The sequence below is a fragment of the Diprion similis genome, chromosome 3, assembly GCF_021155765.1.
Source record: "Diprion similis isolate iyDipSimi1 chromosome 3, iyDipSimi1.1, whole genome shotgun sequence".
Lineage (NCBI taxonomy): Eukaryota > Metazoa > Arthropoda > Insecta > Hymenoptera > Diprionidae > Diprion > Diprion similis.
Genome location: NC_060107.1, coordinates 3,405,439 through 3,427,734, shown reverse-complemented (window position 1 = coordinate 3,427,734; position 22,296 = coordinate 3,405,439). Strand labels below are relative to the sequence as shown.

The 22,296-nt window shown below is 36.6% G+C and overlaps 1 protein-coding gene across 3 annotated transcripts in view; it reads left to right on the top strand.

The window, feature by feature from the left end:
* LOC124404329 (axin) overlaps positions 1-22,296 on the top strand; it is a 56,553-nt gene that overhangs the window by 17,489 nt on the left and 16,768 nt on the right. The window contains exon 1 of one of the 3 annotated variants that reach the window (XM_046878376.1): positions 9,093-9,230. The exons of the other annotated variants lie outside the window; for them this stretch is intronic. The gene's annotated coding sequence lies outside the window, so the exon portion shown is untranslated. Of the gene's footprint in view, positions 1-9,092; positions 9,231-22,296 lie in introns of those variants that run through there. 3 annotated transcript variants of the gene reach the window in all.

Below are 22,296 nucleotides of genomic sequence, written 5' to 3'. Positions count from 1 at the left end.
GCAAATCAATTTTTTGAAAACGTATCTCTTGTCTATATTTTCAGTATTTGACAATTCATTGTCGCCAGTTTTTCAAATCTAAAATTGTTCTTCTGCCCGATTCACGTGAAAACTTTTATTGCGAATATTTACGTTCGGCGTTTTCGATGTGTTTAAAAAGGACGATCGCCCGTTCGCCATGAAGGCATTTAGGTTATGTTTACAAAAGGGTGGCGGGGTACGAACCAAGAATAATAATAATAAGAAAAAGAAGAAAAAGAGAAGCCCCGAAAACGGAGCTAAAGAAATGGAGAAAAGTTAAGGAAACAAGGAAGGAAAGACGCATCGAGGCGTAATCGTCGCAGTGATGCGCGAAACTTCTCGGCCTAGCTCTCTTCTGGAGTTTATAAAGAGAGGGCAGTTTCACAAAGTCAAAGATGCCGCTTTGCCGTGTCGCATTTTCTACTCTCTGATCTTTACTCTCTTGTATACATATATAATAATAATAATAATGATAATAATAATACACAATATGTTTTCTCGGTTATCGCACAAACCACCTTCATCTTCTTACCTTTTTCTTTTCAACAACTTTCTCCGTGAAAAATCGTTGAGAACCTCTGTTCGATAGATGATCAATTTTATTATCAAATAGCTATATCTATATACTTGGATGTTTTCTTTATCATTTTCATTTTCGTTTTCAATTGTGAGCTTTGAATCGTCAAGTAATATAATTGAAATGAAAATTCCTATACAATTATTAAAGTATAAAAAGTAAATACTCAGCGTTTTGCAACCGAAAGAACATCACAAGTTTGCCGTAAAAAATTGAATAAAAAAAATAAATCAAAAACTAAGGATATAAATTTTATATTCAAAAATTTATTATCATGAATATACTATATATTATTACATCTTCTATAATCAATTCGTGCAGATATTATTATTCGAATTGGATAAATGTATTATATTCGATTAAATTCTATATTCAACCCATATTTCGGGTATGATTATAAATTTTTTTAATACAACGTGTCCTGCAGTAAAAATTACTATACAATGTAAAAAAAAAAAAAAAAAAAAAAAAAAAAAAATTCCCAAGTAAGAAGAAAAGCGCAGATATTCTCCTTTTCTTTCCTTTTTTTTTTGCATCTCTCTTTTCAAATCCCGGTGCGGGAAGTGCGCGACTAAAGGGGCGGCAAAGATGAAAGAACTTTGGTGAACGGCCGCGCTGCACACACAGTCTCTGAGACGAACGACTGACCACCACCTCATCGTCAGCTGCTGTCGCACGCGGTCTCGACATTTGCCTTATTCTATTGTTCACGCCGGGACGCCGATAAACTGTGTCCTGCAGGGTTTTCCGGCGCTTATGTGTATACATATATATATACATATATATATACTATATGTATGTACATGACTCGTTGTGTGCGTTTGCATGCACGACGTGTATTATATACACATGAGTGCCTCAGTACATAGGGTCGCCTCCTTCGTCCATAGGATTCTGATCATTACCAGGATCAGGATCTTGTCGTCGAAGCGGAAATTTTTCTCTTCTCCGCTCTTCCCGTTGCTTGTTACAATCTATCCTCAACGATGCACCTTATTATTTATGTAGTCCGTTTATGTATAGGTGTACAATGTACGACGTAGATGATTGGCTGAACTACTACTTTTCTGTTCACGTGTTATACACACATTATAGTTACACAATAGAGTATATAATCTATTATAATTGGACTTGGAGAACGACGAATGAACCTTCTGTCGTCGGCTAAAATTTATCCCTTTCAGTCACAGTTGGAGGCTCAGTGTCCCAACTCAAAAATTTCCAATTCCTAGTCTTATCGCAGTTTGTTTATAACTTCAAACGATCCTTGTTACTTTGTTTAACCTCAAAAACCCCTGAGTAACGGGTTTTGGCCAAAATCATTGAAGTTTGATAGTTTTTTTTTTTGATTTTACATCCGTCGTATTAGATCTGCCATCTTGGATGTATAAATTATTAGATTCTAACTCCAGATTTGTGATCAGCGACCCCAAAAACCCCCGAGTAGAAAAATTCGGACCAAAATATTGAGTGGAAAAATATACGAATGAAAGGGTTAATGCGCAGGCGCTAACAGCCCGAGAGCAACTGTTTTCCAGGCTGACCAACTGTCACAAGTTCGAACGAAAGTTTACCGCGATGTATGGTAAACTAAAAAATTCTGACAGATGTCTGTGACAGTTGTCTGATAAAAAAATTTTCAGGTTATATACATCGCGATGGTGAACTGTCGTTTGGGATGGTTGGTCACCCTGGAAAACAAATGCTCTCGTATTGTAGTAGCGGGTGCGCGTAGAAACGTGAAGTCTATAGGAATTCACTCTGTATACAAAATATGCGTTCTGCATCACTGTTACCGACTGAGTATAAATGAGATTGACAATGAGATTAGAAACTCATTGAATTTGTGATTGAATTAATCGTAGGAGTTTTTTTTTTTTTTTTTATTCTTATGTGAAATTTCTTGAATGGGGAAATCGATCTTATCTAATTTTAACAAGGGTTTATTACCCGCGGTTCTAATAATCGAATCCGTTGGTTGTCGGAGGGTCGCACCCTCGGTAAATTTTGCGTAATTCTTGATTCAGATTATAACGACTATGTAGGCACAGACAGTGATTCGATACGATATCGTGCAGACTGAACGGGGTTTCGTATTGCGCAGTGAGATGGATACGAGAGTCTAAGGGGAGGAGGGGCGAGGAGGGGGGAAGGGGAGGGCGAGTAGCCTTTAAGCTAATTACCTTATACAATAAATGAAAGAGAAAAAAAAGCAGCAATCGCGATGTACGACGAAGCCATGCGAGATGACCATTGAAGTCTGGTATCTTTAAGAGCTGGTTGATGGCCTGTCTGGCCGAAATAATATAAGAATAATCATATCGCAACGAATAATATTTATTAACGAATAATAGGCTTTCACATTTCTTTACATTACGTGTCACATTACGAACTGACACCGATTGGCGTCGGTGATAGAAGTTTGGTTATTTAGGGAGGACGTATCATACACATTTGTGTCTAACTTGTCCACCGGACCTCAGTCTAACTATTTTGAATTCAGGTTAAAACAGAAGAATGAGAATAATCTTTCTGGGATACCGAGCTTCGAAGAGAAAGTAAAGGAAAGAGTTGAGAAAAGGGTTTAAGGAAATCAGAGGAATTTTTTGTGCGAGGCAGATGTAGAAACGGCGTCGCGGATGATATTCACGCCGCACCGCTGACCCGACGTATGTATTTAATTACAATAAAGTCGAAGGAAAACTGGTTTGCCGCGATACGATACAACGGACTTATAATGCCGGCTTATCAAGATCTCGGGATGGCAGCAGGCGGCGGGAACCATCAAAGAGTCCTTTGAAGTTCGTTTGCTGGTGGTTGTGTGTCCTCGTACTCACTCGTTCATGCCACTCTCTCTCTCTCTCCCTCCCTCTCTCTCTCTTTCTCCCTTCCGTCGCTGACTCGCTTTAACGTCTCTCCTTCCCCCGTTCGTTCGTTCGTTCGTTTTCCCGCATCGCCACACTCTTCTTCCCTCTCTTCTCATCTCTCCTCTCCTCTCCTCTCCTCTCATCTTCTCTTCTCTTCTCTTCTCTTATCATTCGGCATCGTCAGTCACCGTCGCCACAGCGTCTCGCACTCTCCTTTAGTCGCTTTAACTACCATTCGCAAAGCGTTAACGCGTCCCAATTCAGACTTTTGGTATCTGCGATCTACCGATGACATTATACGACCAATTATCAGCAATATGGAAAAAGTACTTTATAAAACGCGAGCATGTTTTACGCGTTTTTTCAAACTTGTTTTACATACACGAAATACTCGTTTTTATGACGGTAGAGTGAGTTTGCGAATGCGCATTCGCGGAGTATAGAAAATACCACTTTCCAGTCCAAGGAGTTTAAAGTCGTCCTTTCTGCACCGCGCGCATGCGCTGTCGCGAACAAATCTGACACCACCCGACCCTAAACTCAGTTTCGTGCTACGTGAAAAAACGTCTGACATACTCTTTCATCTTTTTTTTCTTAAATGTCAATTCATTTTACGGTAAAACCTCCTTAAACCACAGCTGATTTTTTGATCTATCGATCAAACTGCAAGTGTTCATTACACTGCATGTCTAAGCTCTTGAATGTTACAGAAAATTATCTGTACATTTTACCAAACGTTTAGTGTCAAATTGTTGTTAGGGATTAATTACAGGACCCTTAGTCCGAATCGAGTGTTGAGTCAAAGATAAGAGGATTTGCGGGGATTTGGACAACGAGTAAAATAATAATAAAAAAAAAAAAAGAATATTTGAATCTGTGCAGAAACACAAGAGTTTGAAGCATTTTGATCGATCAGATTCATTTCTCTTGTATTATTATAGTGGTGAACATTATTTTCAACTCTTTATTAACTCTTGTGCTCACTGTAGGTATCCATTGCTCGAGATTGTTTTTTTTTTTCTTCTTTTTCTTCTTTTCTTTTTAAACACTTTTTCTACTTCATACACCCCATAGAAAAAGAGAAAAAAACAAATCCTTCTTCGTCTTCTTCTTCTTCTTCTTCATCGCATGAATGGATAATAAACGATACACTTTATAATAACGGATTAAATCATATCACCGACGTCGGAAATGATCAAAGTTTTGGATACAAACAAGCAAAGTGTTCGTATATAATTAAAGCGTAAAGAGACGATGTTATATATATATATATATACACACACACAACTTCGTGTATAAAATTTGAAATGAAAATTACAGACAACATTTACGTTACGTATAACGTTTCCTACACACTTACAACATATGCGCATGTGTTTCGTATAATATGGCAAAGTTGTCCGATGTTTATCATACGGAGAGGGATATTAAATTGACGGTTACGGGAACACGGCTTGTGTGGGTGGTGGGTGATGCGACTTTATAGGTAGGCGGCTTTATATGTATTCACATACGTATGTCTCTCTACATATAGGTATAGTTACCTACGTATGTGTGTCCGGCGCCGAGATCGCGTGCGGCGGCAAGATCAAAGCTACGCTCTTTCACACGTGTGTATGTGTGTGTATGTGTGTGTAAAATAAACGTGTACATTTACTTTCATCTATGCATTCCCATTTCACTGTCACTTATCTCCTTCGTTCGCTAGGTATATGCTTCGTTACTTTTACTCCGCACCTATCCATATATACATATACATAATACAATACATATGTAATGTATATGTATGTATATACCACCACTACTATATTTCATCTATTATTACACTTATTCATATATAAACATCGCATACCTGTGCATGTATACGTATAATACAATACAATACAATACAATACAATACAATACAATGCAACAGTGAAAAACTTTGAGAGAAAAAAAAAAAAAAAAAAAAAAGCCAATAAAAAAGAAAATTGAAACGTGAGAAAACACGCACTCACCTACGAACACAGAGGCTATACTCTCGTGTCTAACGTATTCGTGTATAAACCATTCACGTATCTTTACGAACGTATTGGAACGTGTAACAACTCAATAGCAGCTAATGACCGAGGTTTTACAATACTTTTTGATGTTTTCTGTAGATTATAACACGTTGAAATATTGTATACATACCACGTACACGTGTTGTATACAACGTGGGAATAACATTCTTATTTCGTATTCACATCTATTTAAACAATCGTTGTAAAATGATATCTGTACAATTACACACACACACACACACACACACACACACACACACACACACACACACACACACTAATAAATCTGAATTACAGGGTATTTCGAAATGTGTAAAAATTTGGCAAACGTCATACGGACTGGGATTTTTTTTTTTTTTTTTTTCTTCTTCTCTCTCAATTCGTTTGCGATATGTATAATATTGATCTTCAAATCTACACACGCAAGTGAGACAGTTTCTCAGTTTCTAGAACTAACAGTGAAACGTTTTATCGAGTTTGCAACGTATGGAACGTTGATTTGGGGAATAGAATCGATCTAGATAATAAACAAAACTCTGTAGATTTGTGTGCATGTGCAGTTTTTTTTTTACATATTATTTGTTGAATTGAAAAGAGGAGAACCGAATAATTCTCATTCGTTTGTATAACTACTAAACTACTACTACTTCTACTACTACTACTACTACTACTACTACTACTACTAACTACAGCTAGTGAAACGGCAGTGTGCCTGGTTGGGACAGCCAATCTGGGAATTCTATTGAAATAGCGGTGGCGCTCATGCATGAAAGCGGTTGTAAAACAAAGGGTTTTGTGCTCCAGGTGGACCAATTACCTAACCTATCTACTACTGCCTTTCTTTCCTCCTTTACACACGGCCTCCATTCGATTGCGTACGCACATACGTATGTAAACGTGGTTTTTTTTTCTTTCTTTCTTTCTTTCTTTTTTTTTTTGTCCTCTTTTTGGTGAAGGCTGCGCGTAATCCTGATCCTGATGATCCTCAAAAGAATATAAAAACAGAGGAATAAACAAATAAAAGGGGAAAATTTTTTAGTATAAACAAACAATTACAAGTATTTATTGCAGGTGTATGCGTAACATACAACGTATATATATATAGTATATACATACATAAATCTAAGAATGACACTGAAATTTTAAAATAGTACATTTTTATTATTGCATGTAAACATATAAATGTATATATACATTTATATATATATATATATATATACTTGGGTATAATAAATTCACGCTGTAGTATGAGAAACATATATGAATATTATTATTATACAATAAAAATAATTACTTACGAATCGTCAAGAGAAGACAAAACCAAAAAAAAAAAAAAAAAAAAAAAAAAACAGATTCAACCATCAAGAATAAAGATAATTAAACAGGAACTAATACACAAGTAATAATATATCATATTGCGCCGGGGTTAGGTGAAAAAAAATTGCTAGGAATAATTATTAATTTCTCATGGATTCACACGGGCGGGGTGACGAATTAGTAAACGGTATGCTCAATTTCCTCGAGAAAATTTGGATTCGTGGGGCCACCGGTACACCTACCCTGTGGTACAAGGTTTAAAGGGCTCTTTCAAAGAATTTCCGCCTTATACCTGGACGGTACCTGGGACTTGCCTCCCTCCTTCCCCTCCTTTTGTGTATCTTGTACCTACATGCACCTATACATTCATACATTCAGGTTGGTGCTACGTTCGGGCGAAGCGATCTTCTTCATCCGCCGTATATGGGGAGGGTAAGGTAAAGGTAAGGAGGACTATCTCGGTGTATAGAAAGTGTCCACACTTTGAAGCAGAGTGCGATTTAACCCCTTATTGAATGAATTATGAAGGATATGAAATAAAAAATTTTACACACTTTTTTGTCGAAAAAGTTTTATTAAAAAAAAAAAAAAAAAAAAAAAATGGAAAAAATCTTTCAACGTATCTACTGAAAGAAAAAAGTTAGAAACTTGAGTAGCCAAATATGACTTTTTATGCGTTAACGAATCAAGATGGCGTTGCTGTAGCAAATGTTTCAGGAAGCACCAATCGGATTGAAGCCTGATTGGTTATCAGCGCCATTCCGGTGACTCTTGGAACCATTATTTGTCACTTTTTAGTAGACAATTTTTGCCGTTCAAAATCCATATCAGTTACTTCTTCTCAACTCCTTACTCTCTATAATCTGCCGCACACTTAAATATCATTCGGTTTACTCGAAGGGAGGTTAGATTTAGTGAGCGAGAGAGATAGGACGAGTGAAAAAGGAGCGAAGGGCGGAGGAGGAAGTTGGAAGGGATGTCGAAGAGAGAGAAAGAGAAAGAGAGAGAGGAAGAGGGAGAGCGTCGTCGGCACATGGTCACTGTGCATGGCCGCTCCTCCTCAGCTTCTCTTCTCTTCTCTTCTCTTCTCTTCTCTTCTCTTCTCTTGGTCGTCGTTGGTTCGCCGGCGGTAAGCAGCGTAACCGTGCAGCCAACATTCTTGGTTCAGTTTCACGGCAGACGTTGAAAAGGACGCGTTGCCGGCTCGCAGCGGCGCAGATAATACGAGTGTTTTTCGAATCTGCCACTGACGACGTTCTACCAACAGCTAGAAAAGCTTAAAAAATCACGTTAAAATCACGTTATTCAACTTACACTTAACAAGTTTTTTGTAAATTGCAAAAAATAAAGTTGATAATAAATACTTGATTCTCTTATATTATGTGTATAAATATATATTTATAATAATAATAATAATAATAATAATAATAATAATAATAAATACGTAATATTAATTGTTTTTCCTATTTTTGGTTTTTTTTTATTGTTTTGTTTTTAGTTTCGGGTATGCGAAATTGTGCAGTTTTTATACAGTGTTGAGTTATATTATATATATATATATATATATATATATATTGCGAAATATGATATGAGTTCTATTTTATTCTCATATATATTTGAAAATTATTGTTTGATCAATGTGATCAGAGTGCGGTGTGTGCTTTTTTAATTTCCTTATCGTATTCGCCGATATTGGCCGCGTAAAATTGGTGCATCAGTTAACTTTCTGTGTCTCGATATAGTGTCGAGAAGACGATTATTTGTGCAACAAACAATCAGAGAAAAAAAATCTGTTGGAAAATCAACGCTAAAGCGCGGTAACTTCAACGCTGGTCAAAGCGACGCCGTTTATGTACGTTTAACGAAGCGAGAAGTGCAGCTTTCTGTTATATCGTATTATACATGATGCATGTAGTATACACACACTGGAATGTATAAATCGTGTCGAGAAATTACTAATCACGATATGGAATATATAAATAAATGAATTCGATCCAAGGAAGTGTATGAATAAAAAACGTTGTATCGATCTCTAAATACTGTATGTGTTTGTTTGTTTGTTTGTGTTTAATTGATTTCTACCCTAAGGAAAGAAGAGAGAGAAACGAGATGTTGAATATTAAAAAGTGAAAAAAAAAAAAAAAAAAAAATTTGAAAGAAATTCTCATTTTACGCCTTGGAGGCATATAAATTATTATTATCATTGTTGGTTAGTGTTGCTCCTGTTTGTTTGCTGTGGCGATAGTGTTTTGTTGCTTGTGACTTAAATCAATCTTGTGTTTTAAAATGTGCTTGGTTTATACGAGTAACGTCTAACTTATATCCGAACTAACCTAACCCAAGCTAACCTAACCCCTCACTTAAAACACTTCAAAACACCCGTCAATGGATCTCGGCAAAGATAAGGTATGTCATTCCAGTTGACGCAGCTGACGTTTTTATCTATGCGATATCGCTAATAAATACCCATAGGCTGACCACTTATCTATCTATCTATCTATCTATCTATCTATCTGTCTATCTATCTTTTTGCTAGCTGGCCGAATGGCTACCTGTTGTAACAGATTTGATGGAAACTTGACTCAATCTTCACTAGCATTTGTTTGCGCGAGTATGTAACCTAATAATTGCGTACGACATGCGAGATCGCACGTTGTGATTTCTGAAAATTATTCAACGCCCTCTTTGCCTTTATTTTCTATGAGAATTTTTGATTCCTAATGCCTGCCCCACAACTCGAATCAATCGCTTTCTTTATAACTAAGAATATTAAAGTACCTTGAAGAGCGGTCACATCGTTCGATCCCAATTTTAAGCAAAGTTGTAGTTCTGTATACCACAGCTATTATGGTTGTTCGAAAATTGTGAGAAAATGAATTTCTATAGGCTGTGTAGCGTTCTTGAATTCGTTATAATCGCTCGCAGCTGAAATGGATACACTCTTATAGGTACAGTAAAACTCATTAATGCCTTAGGCTTTAGGCTAACTTGTTTTCGTACTGAAAAAAAAAAACGCGAGCTCGATTCTATACCAATTATGTAACAATTGATTAGCGATGCAGTCGACGTGAGTGAGAGATTGCGAGTCATTGTCACATAATTCGTATAGAGTCGAAATCGCATTTTTGTTTCGGATCAAAAAAACTAGTTAGCCGAAATGGAAATGCATTATTGAACATTAGTTTCTAGGGTTACAGAATATTCTGAGCGCGGGAAATTTGAAATTTTATTATCGGTTTATCCGCAACCACCTGTTGTTTGCGATGTTATTATAATATCGTTGGATGCGTCCGCATGTGAGTGCACTTATGTATGTCTCATGTTCTAAATACGCGAACACTTCATTCCGTTTCGATGAATAATTTGCATGCGTGCATGCGGACAAAACTACAAGCCCGCCCGCTTTCGACGAAGAACTTACTGCCGAGGCGTCGTCGACCTCTTCGATCGGTTGTTCGCCGCCTTGTATTATTGTTGTTATTATTATTGTTATAGGTATGCATGCATGCGTCGCGCGGCAAACTACAATCGTAAACATGCCCGGTAATTAGAAACCAGACGGAGACGGACGAGAAACTGAGATAAAGGGGGGGGAAATAAAATTAAGAATGAATGAATAAAATGAAAAACGCGTTGGGCAATATGCACGCGTTTTTTTTACCGGCATTATATGTCCACATATTATTACCTATATATAAATGTATGTACATATACGGGGTGGTCCCTGATAATTGTTGCGATAAATTATTATCGTCGTTTCTAAATTTCATTTTTACATGGTTAAATATGTATATATAAATATTTATATATATATTTCTTTACTATTTACGTGATATAAAGATCAAACTTGAATGATTTGATAACAAAATTAAACTCTCAAAGGTACATACGTACTCACGACGTATGATGTATTGCGAGTAGGTGAATACATTTATCCGTGCACCACCGTATGTAGGTATAAAGCACGCGCAAAACCTTTCGAAAGAAAAACTTCTGAAGACACGCCGCTCTGTTGCTGCTGCTGCTGCTGCTGCTGCTGTCGTCCTCGAGACTGACAACATGATCGTGCATGCGATCGCGTACATATGTGTACGTGTGTGTGTGTGTGTGTACATGACATGTATGCCGCCAGGTGTACATAGGTATCTAGTATATGTCCGTATGAGCTCTGCACTGATAATGATGATGATGATGATGATGATGATTGTCGGCAAGACTTGACGACGACTTGACGTTGTTTCTTGCGTGGATTTTTTTTTCCTTACACTCTGTCTCTCTCTCTCCCTCTCTCTCTCTTTTTTCTTTTCCGTCTTACCGCTAATGATCCAAGTCTGTTTTCTACCTCCCCCCCCCCTCCCCCCCCCAAAAACCCTGTTTCTTTTTTTCCTCTTGTTTCACCGAGACACGATAACGCTGCAACAACGTATTGCGGTCAGGAATGATGACTGTGTTTCACTGATATATATATATATATATATGTCAGTGTATATTTATATATTATGTATATGTATGAGAGATTGTTTTAGATATTTTGAAATTTTTATACACAATGTTCCTAAAAAAATGAAAAATTTTTCCCTCCGCGTTATAATCCGGAAGTACAGATGCCGATTGGAATTTTGCGTCGCGAACGATGTGATTTTTTTTTTTTTTTTTAATTTTTTTCTTAACCTCACATAATCCGTTGAATCGTCGAGGATCGAACCGGGTGGATACTTTGTTCAATTTCACGTCACCCGTTATAGAACGAACCTTTGCGCTGGGCAAGCGGGCAGACAAGAAGCAAGCAGGACGAAACTGAGAGAGAGAGAGAAAGACGCGCTGGTTGGTGGTTCAAAAGAAAGGCCGACTGCTCGGCGGCGGCGGCGGCGGCAGCAGCAGTTCTGGGATTTAAAAAATTTTTGTCTGAAAATTTATATATGCCCAATGCCCATGCAAGGTATATACATTATACTACACGTATGTAAAGGTTTATTTATAATAGCTGTAACCTCTGACTTGGGCTGGTTTCTTCCCTCTTTCTCTCTCTCTCTCTTTCTCCCTCCCCCTTTCCCTCTTTATTTCACTCTCTTTTCGATCGTGTCATCTAAAGCAAACACTTGCTCCTGTGTTACAATGAAAAGTAAATAAATAATTTAAAGGAACGTAAAAATACTTGTCTTGTTAGCGTTGGGCACGGAGCTTAATGAATAATATTCATATGTGTACCGTTTAATGTATGGAATTATTTGACTTGTAAATATGTGCGTTAATTGGAATCAGAACGTATTGATTGACAGAAAAGTACAATGAAACTAAAAGACTAGAATATTCTCGTCGTTATCAGCTACATGCGTGGAAAAGAAAAAAAAATTATGTAATCGAATTTATCGAATCAAATATGACAAAAGAAATTTTTGATCAATTCAAGTGAACGTGATATATGTTTTATTTCGTAGTTCGAATTTTACTGTTTTGACCAGAATTTTTTTTGACCAATCAAATGATATGTACTTATTCTAATAATAATTACTGATTTTTGGCCAAGGGAATGAAATTCTTTCTCTGTATGTGTGAAGTTGATTTTTTTTTTTTTTTTCTACATGATTTTACTCGAAATTTGGACTATATATATATATATATATTTTTAATACCGAAGCTGTACTTTCGTTTTAAAGTTAAATCGAAGAAACTGTCGTTATTACACATATTTTCAAACGATTTCAAATTAATTTCAAACGTTTTCGAAGCGCGATTTTTCACACGTTTCCAGAACGTTTCGTGAAAAAAATATGATTTGGCAGAAAAAATAATCCATATAAGAAAATACTTTTTGGATATAGAATAATGCAGTTCAGTTTCATCCTAGTAATTCTATAAAAGTATCGAGGGTTCAAGGTATTTGACAAAATTAGATTTTCGGACTACACTCTACCACGTGATTCGAACGGGAATTGGAACCTTCGGTTGTTAATTCAGGCTCGACGTAAGAAAAATACGAAAGTCCGAGGTTCCATCGAGCCAAGAAATAGACCAGATTGAAGTTAGCAGCAAGGTTAAAGTAACGAAATATTTTGAAACTAAAATCATTATTTTCAAAATTTCCACACGACCTTATGAAGAAGCTCAAATTCCAAAATCTCTGCGTACATTTTGCTTTTTAAAAACATATTTACTTTTATTTCAGACGATCTTACAGTTGCGAAATAATGATTTTTCATAGAATCGAATCCTCACGTTTATAAGGTACGAACTTCACTCTCTTGAAAATGGCGGGAGAAACATTTTACGATTCATTTCTCCCCTTCTCCCTACCTGCTGCTGCTGCCACCGCTTGCAAGCACAACGTTTGCCTCGCTTTTTGAATTATGAATCAAGGAGCAGGATCACCCCGAAGTATCCTGAATAACGATATCCTTATGCAACGCGCGTGTCCCCCTACAACTGGACGCGAGTGCGTCTACTGCGACCCCTTTTTTCAAACAAATTTTATTTTGTTCTCCCCCCCCCCCCCCCCCCCATATCTTTTGAAAGTCGACGTATTCCCTTCTTCCTTATTCGTCCATGCACCCTTCTAGTAGCTGACCCCTGTTATTATAATATGGTGCAAATGTTTAGTCTTGGATATGGGGTACGAGTATAGGGAATTCACTCTATACTCTCTCCCTATTCTTGCCACACGTATACATACACCTGTCTAATTATTTTTTTCTTCTCTTTTCACCACGTCTTCATTTCTTACTTTACTTCGTTCGTTGAAGAGATTATTTTCTATCGATACTATAGTTACATGGTTATTGGTGATTCGGTGAGTAAGTTTATATGGGGTTTTTGTTGACAAGGAAAGGCGATGAATTTAAGGGAAGAAAAATGAACTAATATTAGTAGAACTCGCGTTCTTAGGGTTACGTAGAAACTTGATTTCTTTCTTTTTCTGATGTAACTAGAAATTAACTATTTTTGGAATTTTTCCTCTACTCGTGCTGTGAGATCTTGTTTCTCTCCGTGTGTTTCATGATTCTAGGTCAACCGGAAGTACACCTCCCGTGAGGTGGATTCTGACCGATTCAAGGCCACCGACTGTCGTCTGTTACTATCTATTTAACCCGCGTAGCAGACGACATCGGTGGTCTTGAATCGGTTAGTATTCACCTTGGGAGGTGTATTCTATAGGTTTCGATGAGTCAGTTTGTGGGTATCGAAATATGTTACATAAATTGTCGGATCTTTTGATTGCGTTGACTTAGAAGCTTGAATTTTTTACACCTTCAAGAGACCGTCGAATTTGGTATTTGAGACATTCATTTCAACCTGACACCTATACACAATTTTGAGAAAAAGGGTCTCGACAGGCGGACAAGGAAGTGATCCTATAAGGGTTCCGTTCTTACCTTTTGAGGCACCGAAGTCTCAAAGGAAGAAAGTTGCTCTCGATTGAAAATAAAATTTTATACACCCTAAATATTGATTGCATTAGTTCGTCACCGTTATGTTTTAGTTTTAACTTTTTTCACTTTCTAAACCATCACTTGAGTCACATATTACATGGTTTTTGGGATTTCTGATTACGAATATGAAATCAGATTTCAAAAATTCAAAATGGCGGGTCCAAGATGGCGAAAGAAAATTTCGAATTCGTTCGAATCTGGTCAATAAACTTTATGCAAGGATTTTCGGATCCGCCGATTGAATTTGCCATATTGAATTTTCAAAATCTGATTTCAGTTTCGCAATCAGCGACACCAAAAACCTCTGGACATTACAGAGTTTTTTCTCCTGATTCCATTGAATTCGACATTAAAATAAAAACATTTTCTCACTTCCTTCACACGTTTATATCATTTATTTAATAATCTGTTGATTAATTCGGTTAAATCAATTCTAATCCGTGAGTCACATGTTTATCCAAGTACATATAACAAGAAGCCAAACTGCGGCGAGAAAATCCGATTATGTAACAATCGTGTTTGACCAGAGTTTGCAACGTTGATGTCCAACGGAATTTGATTCGTCTCCGTCGTTTCTCGTCATTCGTGTTTTTTCAGCGTTTATCCGAAGGAAACGAAGTTCATCTGAATATATACATCATATACTTTGATTATTTTATTATTATTATTATTGTTGTTGTTGTTGTTTTCATCTGTTTTTCGATATCATACGATAATCTTTTTTACATTTTATCACTTCCTTTGAAGATGTTCGTATAATAAATTGCGGTTTATTAAGGTTGTACTTGTTGTTTTTTGTTGTTGTGTGTTTTTAACACCCTTTTCTCTTTCCTAACACTTCGCGCGCGGACCTGAGACTTTGAAACTCGAACGTCGAGATGAGACATAAATAATGATAATAATGATAACCAACTGACAAGAAATGAAGAGAGTAAGGTTGAAGGGAAAAATGGAAGGAAGGAAGGAAGGAACGGAATGACTAAGGACCGCGTAGAGTGTAGATGTGTAGTGGCAAGTCAAGTGACGAAGGAGGGAAGCGCTAAAGAAAACTTGTGTAATTACACGGTGCGACTTTTACAACCCTGCATGTCCGTATCATGTCTCTCTTCTGCAGTGCTCTCTTGGGTGTCGCGATCGTTATTCAACGTACTCTCGTAATTTTAATCGCCTTTTTTCAAGCTCATTGTAAAACTAGAATCAAAATAAGAAAATATTGTTAACTCGTCGTCGATTTTGTCGTAGAATTTTATCCCCCCTCCCCTTCAATCGTGTGTACAAACTGTACGTTTGAAATTTCAAAGTTTTCTTTTTTTTTTTTTTGATATAGATATTTTTATTTTCTATAAGTTACAAAAGTAAGAAAAAAAAAAAAAATCAATTCCTTCAAAGTCCCCTGTATAAATTTCGTTCATTTAAAAAGAAAAATATTATCGTAAATAATGATGTAAGATTGAATTGAAATCGAAGAGTTTATTAAAATAATCGGATTATTTTTAACTTGTATAAAATGTTGATCGAATTTCGATAATTCTTTCAAGTGAAATTAAATTACGCTCTGTTAACGTTTTTTTTTTCTTCTTCTTCTTCTTCTTCTTCTTACTGCCATCTTCCATAATCTGCAGTAGTAAATCGGGGAATTTTGCTTAATCCGGGGGGTTAAAATTTACTCACATTCACGTAAATCTTGAATGGTTCTGACTTACGTATACATAAATACTAAGATAGGACGCAGAGCGCCGAAGCCAGACTGTTTTTTTCAGTTCACCAGTATGTACCAGTATATGTGAATGTACGTATGCATGCGTGTAACATAGGTGTGTGTACGTGAAAGATTTGGTTTGTTGCGAGTCAACTGAAACCGAAATCCCACCAATTCATGTGTACCTGAGTTACGATTCGAATTATCGAAGCCTTACGTTATTGTATTACACACAAGACACTTCTCTATACATTGAGAATAATCGCCTTTACGTATCGCCCGGATGGGAATATACACATGTATTCATACGTGTAAAATGGAATCGTATACCTTTGTCACGGTACTGTAATTGACTTGAGAATTGTGTATATATTTTTTTTTTCTTGTAATTTCGTTTGTTCATTATGTCATCGTGGTTTAGAATATCTTTGTGTAAAAAAGTAAATTTTATTCTGGACTATTTTCCGTTCAATATTATACAACAGGGATAGAACCTGTTTACAAATGAAAAATCGCGTCGTGTCTCGGATATCGATGATTAATATGCGTGGTGAAAAATTGTTTAAATTTGTCTGGTGTTGAAAAGAATAAAAAATATCTTTGAAAAATTATCGGAGAATTTTTTGTTCCTGCGAGTTGAACGTACGAGAATATATTGATAAAAGTTACGGTTCAAAACTCTAAGTAACGTAACAAAAAGAAAAGGTCAAATATGGCGCTATTGTTTATCTCGAATAATCGGTTAGTCGTTTAATCGAATAGAAAAACGATTAGTTTAGGAAAAAATCCCACAACTCGGTTACGTTGGCAATACCGAATCAGCTTGCAGTGCCACCGTCGGCCGGTCGCGAAACAAGTTCAATTTTCTAAACATAACATGAGCCAGGATCGTTGAATTTTGTATTTTAAGGTTAGATTATCTTTGTAAACTTATCGTAACCCACAACCCTCGAATTTTTCATTTTTCGGTTAGATTCGACAGTCATCGGTTATGTTATGTTTACAATAATTGAGAGCGTTTCGCGGACGGCCGTCGGTGGCGCTGCGGGCTGATTCTGCATTGCCGCCAACGTAACCGACTCGCCGAACAAAAATCACTAGAAATAGAATCATTGCTGCCAAGTGTGTATGTAATATACATATATATACACACATTAAAACAACACAAATCTGCGTGATTCGCGTTCCGTACACCCGTTAGATCGTTGCCTCGGTCAGCGTTGGAGGGATGGCGAAGAGAAGGGAAGGGAAGGGAAGGGAAGGGAAGGGAAGAAGGGCACCAACTTGAACGGCACGGCTTGCCCGCCGCGTCCAGGCGTTCCGAAAACCTGTAATTACGGACCCGGCGTACATCAAGCGATGCCGCCAGCCGCCAGCCGCCGTCGAGGCCTTCTTCCTTACCGCTCTCCTCCCTCTCGCTCTATTCTTCTCGCCCTCTCCTCTCTCTCTCCTTCTCTCTCTCTCTCTCTCTCTCTACTCGGTCTTCTCTTACCTCCAAGTGTACATGCATATATCCTACGCTCCCCGGGTTCTTCTTCTCGCTCGCAGACGTCTATACCTGTGGAGTTTTCTCTCTTCTCCTCCTCCTCCTCCTCCTCCTCCTCTTTCCTCGCGGCAAAGACGAAGACGACGTTCTCCTCCAACGCTGCCGCTGCTGCTGCTGCTGCTGCTGCTGCTGCAATCCGCGCGAGACGATCTGACCGAGAGAGAAAGAGAGAGAGAGAGAGAGAGAGAGAGAGGGAATGAATGAGAGAGAGAAAAAAAGAGGGTTGCCGACTCGGGGTGCCGCCTTGCCGAGTAGATTTACCGCGCTAAGCACACCTCGGATATTTTCTATCTAGGAAAATATGGAGATTAGAGAAACGAAAATCTTACCAGGCAGTTCACAATCATCCTCCTCCCACACTATACTCGTAATCTAACCTTACAGAGAAACTAGGTACACAAGTTGACTTATGGCAAAAACGTGTATAAATGAGATTAGTGGTAGGTTTTTTTTTTTGTGGAGGGGGGGATTTCAGGAGAACAAAAATTTAGGGAATTTAACACTTTTCGTGCGTTTTCTAATTACGTTTTAAATATCGATAAATGCTATACGGTATTTATATTTATAACCATATTAAATTTTTACACAAAACTGAAAAATACAAATGTACATATTTATTGTATATTTAATGCAAAGTTTGTTTATTATTTTTCAAACTTTTCGAACGAAAGTGCTGCATGTAGAGATTGGACTAGGCGCGTGGGGATTAGAAGCAGCTGTTGAGGTAGGTTTTTTCGAGGAATTTCTATACCGTAAGCTGCTGCATATAGGTGTGTGTATGTATGTATGTATGTATGTATATATACAGACGTTTATTATTCTTTTGCCAGTGAAAAACTTGAAAACCGGGAAAACTAGAGAAATTTCTAGAAAAATAAGACTGAATTTTTGTGTCTGTCGATGAAATAATCTCGTTCTTATTCAAAATACTGTAAAACTTTAGAAACAGAAATATTGGACTAAAAATTTCTTTTTGTTGAACTACTTCACAGATTCGACGTTTATATTATCTGATATTGAACCTTCTTTTGTTTTTTTTTTCTTACGGAAAATCAAAGTCTGTTGTTTGTAAATTGATACTCAGACTGTAAGATGGGTAATACTTATTGTTAGATAATATTGAAGGTATTAGTATTAAGATTAGTACTATCATGTGTAAAAAAAGAGAAGAAAATTATTGCTAATCAGCGGCGTGTTTTTTGAAAGGCTATACTGGAAAAATCCTATTTTTGGGATGGGATTCCTGGAAAAGTTGAGGAATTTCAGGTTCCAAAAAGCGTACGGATACCCCTCCCCCCCCCCAATGTACGTGTCGAAAGTGACACATTTTTTAATTATAAACTTAATGCTGATGTTTTTTTCCATTTATTTATATATTTATTTTAATTTTCGTTACTTTTCTACTCTTGTTCTATTTATTTAAAGAATTTCAATTAAACATATTATGACGATGCAAAGACGAGGGAAAAAAAATGGCATCTACTATCTCTGTATATAATTTATAATTGGATACGTAATTTTTGAGTTCATAATTTTATATCCAAGCCTTTACGTGAATGCTTAAATAATTCTGAGCAAGTAAATCCAAGCATCTATAACCATCCATGTGATACGGGTTTCCGGTGAATGCCATTCGAGTGCACAGGACTGTTTATTCCTGTATATGACTGCATTCCTATGCGGAACACCTGTTATCTCACTGTAGAAGACGAAGGAGAAGAAGGAATAGACCTAGTGTACTTCATCTCATTCATTTCCTCCTTATTTTTACTCTGCAACGAAGTACATCAGGAAATGTTTTTATGAGATGCAATAATTGCAGTTGCGTTGTTAATCATCAGGCTGAAGTAAGTGTTGAACGTTATTGTAATTATGTATCTTTGGAAAGAAAAAAGAAAATTCGTTATTTTAATACTTTGGAGGATTACCTGAAATTTAGCAACACCGTTGAAACACCGTAAAAAAAAAAAAAAAAAAGTCAGATTTTGTAAATTCAATTTCTTCAGGTTATTCTAAAGGTGCGAAATAGTAATATTTTTGTTTGAATCTTTCGGTACTTTGACGTTAGGTACTAAACTTCAACCTCGTCGTTTGCGTTATTGGGATTCTCACTTGGCAACGCGTCATCTGGTAGAAAAAAAATGAAACTAATGCAACCAGGCTGACATCTGACCGTTGACCGTGCTTTTTCACGTATGCATAGTAAAACAGGTATATTATTAATTCAGTTTAATTAATTTACGTGACATGAGTAATTTGAAATCTCAAAAATAACGATTTGCATCCATTGAAATTAAAAACTTAGGTTATGTGGTGATAAAATGGCGCCGACAACCAGACTATGACGTCATAAAGACATTGTGTCCGATATGTATTTTAAGTTTCAATACATGTCGCTGCCTGATTAAATTGCGACAAGTATTATAGATTATATATGGTTTATACATATATTATAGCTATATATATGTATATTGTTTTGTATGTATTTTGCGCATCGAGTTATGAAATAAATCAAACAAATCTTCATTTATGAATATAAATGGGAAAAGCTGAACAGAATTTACGAATTAGTTGCATCAACGTCTATAATAGTAACAATAATAAATTAATAATAATAATAAAAACCGATAACGGATTTATTAATTCTATTCAAACGTCAAATTGCAAAAAATATCTGATCTAAAATACTTTCAATTTCCATCTCTATTTTTCACTCTATTATCTGTATTGGTTAATCCTTTTACCAAGTATCACCCTCGAAAGATTATTTTCATGATTTTCTCCCTCTTGGTATTTCGATGGTTGTAAAATTTTCAACCGGATATGAATGCCCACCGTATACCTACCTACCTATAAGGTTTCAATTCGCGTCTAATTCACTTCTCTATCGCACGTGAAAAATGATACACGATAGACAGGCCTGTATGCGTAACGATGCATCGCTTCAACTCCTATGTCTGTGTGTTTGTTTGTGTCTCTCTCTCTCTCTCTCTCTCACTCTCTTCTGTGTGTGTACAGGAGGGCAACCACTCGCCGCCACAGCTCGGCAGCATTCTTCCGTGGGGCTACTAGTTTTTCAGGGCACCGGCCTCCCCCCTCCTTTTTCGCCTCTTCTTTCCTCTTCTCTCCTCTCTTCTTCTCTCTTCTTCTCTTCTCTTCTCTTCTCTTCTCTTCTTTTCTCGTTCGCTCGGGTTACTCGGCTTACTTTGTACGTTATATGCACCTAGACGGTTAGGGTGAAAGACGGAAGAGGGAATAAGAGAGAAGAATAGATCAGTCTGCTAGACTCGTCACGATTAACTAAAAAAAAAGAGAGAGAGAGACAGTGAATGAGTGAGTGAGGAAGGTTTTATTTGACTTCATCTTTATGAGGCTGAAGTTATTAACGTTGGCGTAAAGGAACGTTGGGAGGAGAAGGGGGGAGGGGGGGGGGGGCGTTCAGAAAAAATCACTGTTTTGCAATTTTCTAGTGACTTTGATGTGGCCAAGTTTGGAAAATATGAGTTACTTTTGCTTTATCATTATAATTTTTTTTACTACGTTTGAGAGATTGACGAAATTACGGAATTACGGTTATTCCTAAACACGAATAATTACACTAACGTTACTAACTTTAGTCTCATTTGTCTTTTCGGTTTATTTTTGTTTTCTCGTTGTCAGATATGCCGAGATACGAGACAGAAGAAACAAAACGAGGCTAAATACGTATGTAGGTTTAAATTCATGTGAGCGTTGGTGGTTTTTCGACTCTCCTTTTCTTTTCCTTTTTTTTTTCTCGCATTGCTTATCAAAAAGTAGCAGGCGGCACGCATGCGTCCCAACCAACAGCGAATTCTTGTTTTTTTTAAAAGAATGTTAATCCATCGCATCGCAGAACGATAGATAAACTCTACACCATCAGCAGCATCGAGTATTCAATACATAGTATAATAGTATATATAGTACATATTATTATATATATGTATACATTTATATACGTTAAATACTGCTTTATACTGCTGATGCTGTAGAACTTATCGTTTTGCGATCCGATAGATTAACATTCTTTCGAAAAAAACAAGAATTCGCTGTTGGTTGGGTGGGCATGCATGACCACATTTTTAGAGAAAAAAAGGATTCGAAAAGTCGCCAATACTTATATACTTGGACCTTAAATCTCGTTTGTTTGGTTCTATCGGTGTATATATAAATAAATACTAGTGATAAATACACACATGGAATATCAACGGATTGTTCTGCTTCTTCTTCTTATTCTTCTTCTTCTTCATTTTCTTTTTCTTTTTATATGAGTTATATGCAACGAGACGAAAAAGAGGAGACGGAATTACGAGAAGAGAAGCAAAGAGAGAATGATTATTATAGGTCCAGGGAAACTTCGTGGAATTTTAACATCATTTTGGATGATTATAGTATATAGACTGTGTATTAAAAGTTTGAAAGATTAAGAAAAAAAAAATTTTCCCCCCATTTTCTTAGAAATTTTTGATAATCTGCCGGAGGACTGACTTTTGTCTAATATATGATTTACTATAAGAGTTGGTTTTAGACGTTTTATGTTTCCAACTATTTCCGCACGGTTTTTACAACGTTGTACGTGATAAATAGAAGTTAAAAATTTTTTGATACTTTAAAAAAAAAAAAAAAAATCTGTATTAATAATTAAAAAAAAAAAGTATCGCCAGAAAGAAAAAAGAAGTGTCAACGATTAAAATCTAGTACCTTGGCAAATCAGTTTCTAATGTATTGTTGAAATTAAGTAAAATTTTCTGTTAGTAGGGGGGAAAATAATGATAATAGTAA